The 5,106-nt window shown below is 38.1% G+C and overlaps 1 long non-coding RNA gene across 1 annotated transcript; it reads left to right on the forward strand.

Moving 5' to 3' along the window:
• Positions 1–1,585: 1,585 nt before the first annotated feature.
• LOC103477559 (uncharacterized) lies at positions 1,586–2,268 on the forward strand. The gene is made up of 2 exons (XR_535667.1): positions 1,586–1,627; positions 2,141–2,268. It is a non-coding gene; the product is annotated as an uncharacterized LOC103477559 (long non-coding RNA).
• The last annotated feature ends 2,838 nt before the right edge of the window (positions 2,269–5,106 follow it).

The following is a 5,106-nucleotide window of genomic DNA, read 5'->3' on the forward strand; positions in this document are numbered from 1 at the left end:
TGGGCAGATGGCTGAGCCCTAAGGCCTCTACTGGTGTGGCAGGTGGTAAGAGTGTTCGTGTGTGTTTGGAGGGTGGGTGTGTGTGAGTAAATGGGAAGAATGTCCGTCTGTGTGTGAGTGTATAAGTTTTCTGCTTGAAAGGATGGATAGAGGGGCACCAGTGCAGAAGGACTTCTTCTGGTGACAGAATGTGAAGAGAAGGAGGTCAGGGACATTGCTGCAGACTGAGTCTACAGACGATTCACTTACAGCTTTAATCACTGATGTGATACTACAAATTTCACTGAATTTAAGCTGTTATCCACACGTACTGGTACTTCAAGAAAGATGTTGGATTGCATTTATTCAGGGTCAAAAACATCTACTTTAAAAATGGAATTACCATTACCATATTTATCTGCAGTCCAACTTTATACAACCCCTAAAGCCTGAGCATAAAGAGGTCTGTAGTCTTAGGTCTTCTCTTTAGAACTTTTCCTAATAGTACCTCCTCTCGGCATGGCTCAACCTGTATGGAGTGAAAATAGACTCAAAATATCTGCGTGTTTAAAAGGATTTGTGCGTGTGTAAAATGATTTGTGTAAAAATAAAACAAATCTTCTCCTACGCCTATACATGTTGAAAAAGTACACACAAATCACCTGGTACACACACACACACAAAACTGCATTTACACACAGATCCGGTTACAAGTGCACAACTATTTTTGAGACTCATTTCATGCTTCTGGGAAGCTCCCAGATTTGTGTGTAGATGATGCGTTTACATGCTTGTAAAAGCTGGGACATCTGAGTTTTGCCTCTGACGTTTCTCACTGTGCTTGTGCCGAAGTGGCAAATACGTTAGTTCGGTGGAAAACGGTAGATCTCAGCACTTCCTTATAATATCCTAAAATTATTTATATACATATTGTGCATTTTTGAGTGGTACAGGAGACTATGTGGTCTGAAAAAGGACCACTGGGTGGCGGAATGGTTCGCTGGCCGGAAAAATAGCCAGGCAAACCCAGAAGCAAGACGGAGCGTCCCGGTGGTCTGTCCTCTGAAGTAAGTCGAAGCTAAACCTGCAGGCTTTGCGCTCGGGTTATAATGAGACATGGAGACTAAATGATTTCAGATTACGTTTTATATGTCTGGTATTTTGATACTCTGACCTCCTCATGTTTCTGTTGGCGGGAGCTAAAGTTTATGTGAGCTATGCTACGTTAGCTGTAGGACCCTATTCAATCCCAAAAAAATCATGTCAAACAAAAAAGTAGTATTCAATCAAAAAAATAATAATTCAAACAAAAAAAATCTTAACTTTTTAATCATAAAAATATATTTTTACGAAACAAAAAATGTTTTTAAAGAGTTTTTATTTATTTATTGAAATCACTAAATTTTTGTTTGAAACTTTTATTTTTGCATATCAGAATGGGGTATGTGCCACGGACTTCCGTTTTAGCACTTCCGCATTTTTTGCCACATAGAATGGTTCCAGTGCACAGGCAACAGTATGTTAACAGTGGCTCCTCAGTCGCTGCAGGACTATTAACAATGCTTATATAATTATTCAGACGTCCTGAAACGCTCCAACAACAAAGGATTTAAGCTGGATGTGTCAAAACTTCACAATAACTTCGGAGGTAAGTTAATAAATCGTTTGTATTCATCATAATGCCTGATATGTCTGACGTAGCTAACAGGGACAAGCTTACAAAGGTGCCATGTAAATGTTAAGTGTTTTCATTATCTGTGCAGTGTGCAATCTACATATCTATGCTTTATATATAAAGATATACATCTATATAAACATATATAGATCTGTCTATACTGTGTCCAAGCTATCAGTCGAAGCTGAAGTTAGCTTCCGAATGTAGCATCTAATTTGGAAAACAGCTAAAGGGCAATGTTTTTCACTATCTTGAGCTTTTTTAATGTGTTGTACTTTAAAAACAACACCTAGACATTTCAAACCTAGCTAGATTATTCTGTACTAACAGCAGAATAAATAAAACATTTGTGAAACCTTCTAATTGATTTGTGAAATTTGTAAAATGTCAATAGATTCCAGAATGCATTAGATCTCAATTATTAATTTAGGATTATTTGTTATTTTAACTTTCCGTTTTCTTTCTTTTTTTAAATCTTTATTATAGCTGGAATTGGACAGGAGTTCTGTTTGATGGCTTCCTGGAAGGAGAGATCGGCTGAGCTAATGTTGTCAACAACTTTTCTCCTGCTATTAACTTTTTTGCTTTTCTTTATAAAGAAAGTATTTCTATCAGTTGCTCTTTTTCCATTTTGTATACAGTATTTGTTTATACAGTATTTTTTTATTTTTACCTTAATGCTTACCTGGTCAGTTGAGGTGGAAATGTACATCCTCTTGATTACTGACAAATGTCAGAACTACATGGACCGACATTTATCTGGTTATGTCAGATAAAACTGAATCTTTATTTCTCATTAAAACGACTTCTTGTAATTTTAAAACATTGTTATACAATTTCATATTTATTCTGCTGGAACGACTGCTTTCTTGCAATTAAAATTTCTTGTATCCTGACCGTAATGCTCCCTTATACAACTCACAGAACAGATGATTGAAATAAAGGCACTGTTTGAAAATAACCCTGTGATTTTATTAAAGAAAATCCCTATACACAGACATTTTCTGTGTAAAGGGAAAACACATACAAATCTCGGTCATTTTGACCCGAGGACAACAGGAGGGTTTTAAAATCAAATCTGGTATGAAAAAAAATCTTGTAAGTCATATCATCCAGCCTTATTCAGTATATTAAATTATATGACTAACTACATATTACTTAATATTCACATTTCTTTGCTGGTATTACCTAAATGTGTTGCATTTTAACATCTAACTTGAATTCCTGATCTACATGAAAATACTTGATATAACGTAAACACAGAGAAATGGGGAAAAAAAGGTTTGTGAAATGTAGAGTATTACAAAAGAGATTCAATTTTATTGTAGGTACAAACAGGATAGCAAAATGAACTATAATATACTTCCTAGCAGCTAATCAGACATCAGACTTGTTTGCCTTTACTGGTGATGAAAACTCGTCACTCTGGAGGAGAGGAAGACCGGCTCAGCCCCATCCAGGATGACTGCAGTGTCAGGGTAGCCAACAAAGTCTGCAGGTAGATTTTTGCATATCTGGTGCTCCAGTTTCAAAATCATAGTTTCACCAAGTACTGTAAAAAATAAAAGTTAGTCCACATTGTGATGATCCGCCAGACCGTGAACTGATGGACGCTGTCAGCTGGTCCAGGTGCTTGGATCCAATGGAAAGGTAATCAGCACAGCGGCTCAATTATGGCTCAGAAACACATCACGAGGTGTTATGATGCAAACCTGAAAAATTAAAAAGAAAAAAAACTAATAAGCGTCCATATTTAGCAGCACGACGTAATCAAACCTAATAAATCCTCAGCTCTTTTTGAGAGTTTTGCTTGAAAATAAATAGACAATATCTCAGGAAATTAAATGTTTAAGTGAAATAGTTCTTGTATCACAAAGAAACTGCAAAAAATGGTTCAGAGGTGTAACAACACTGAAGTTACTGAGTAAATGAACTAAAATACTACTTAGAAAATGCATGTTAAAATCTGAATACTCTTTTGAAAGTGTGCAGCTGAAATTAATTTAAACTACTAGCAGGCAAAGCACAGTGTTTGTCTAATATCTGTATCAACAGTAAGACAAAAATGAGGTATATAAGAGGCATTAGTTTATAAAAGTCGAGGCAAACCTGTTACTGTTGCCTGTGCACCCGAAGCATTCTATGTGGCATAAAAATGCGGAACTGCTAAAATGGAAGTCCGTGGCATATACCCTACTGCAACTGCCTCTGCTACCCACAATGCACTGCTATCTCAAAATTCTCCTTCAAAATAAAATACAGATTAATACTATAGAGCAGTGGTCCCCAAACTACGGCCGCGGGCCGCCTCCACATTTGGTCCGGCCCCCTGAACAATACCAGAGAGCATTCAGATTTTTTTTTCATGTTTTGTATTTTCCCGTTTATATGTGGATTTTTCTTCAACCACCAAGGGGCTCTTTAGCAGGAACTGTGTCCTGTAAACCAGTGGTCCCCAACCCCCCAGTCCGTGGACCAATTGCACCGCAAGAAATTATTCAATATTTCCGTTTTATGTATTATTTGAGTCTGGAGGATCTTTTATTTTGAAAATCCTTTAACCGGATTCTCTCGGTTACTTGCGCTCCAACATTAAAGCCCACAAGCCGCAAAATGAGTAAGAAACAGATCAGATGTATTTGGAAAGTTTCTTTGCAAAGAGGAAAAGGCCCAGAGAAGAGACAGGAGAATGGATTTATCCCGGACCGGTAGGTGACTCCCACATTACAAGCCCGCTCTGCGTAACATGCGGCGACCGGCTGCTAATGAGGCAATGAAGCTTCAAGCTGCTTCGCCACATAGAGACCAAGCAGGCTGTGGATATAAGCAATACTTCGGGTGTTATTGTCTCTCATCACTCCCAGATGGGACCATCTCGTTGCAGAGAAACAAGCTCAGGGCTCCCGTTAGTCATTATCGTGAGTTAAAATTTTCACGAAAGTAAAATGTTTGTTTTTGTGGCGCATCTGTATCTTATTTTGACGGGATATGTAAACATTACCATAGCGACCAGAGTCAGAGAGCGTTTGGGCAGTGGTCGAGAGGGGACGAGTAAAGCTTGTGAGTCTTAAGTCTGGTTTAGATGGCAAGATTTAAGAATTGTCGGCCGATTCTCCAAACCTCTGTGACCACAGAGTTGATAAAAGTCCAACAGGTTCGATCGGTTCGTGTCTCCAGCCACACGGCAGATGTAACACGAACTGATTCCAGTCACGAACATCGCGATTCCAGAAGAAACTCCACAAAACTCCCAACATAGCATACGGGAATTTAGAATAACCAAACASGGATGACRATGTAGAAGCAATAGTGATAGTTTGTGGACTCATTTTAAGAGATAAAAGACGTAACAAAAAGAAAAGGCGGTGGATAAAAGACGAGAGCAGCCGTTCTATTTGCTGCACTATTATTTGGAGGTGACTGTGTTTTTTCATAGTTAACATTTTTAACTG

The sequence above is a fragment of the Poecilia reticulata genome, linkage group LG2 (assembly GCF_000633615.1).
Source record: "Poecilia reticulata strain Guanapo linkage group LG2, Guppy_female_1.0+MT, whole genome shotgun sequence".
NCBI lineage: Eukaryota > Metazoa > Chordata > Actinopteri > Cyprinodontiformes > Poeciliidae > Poecilia > Poecilia reticulata.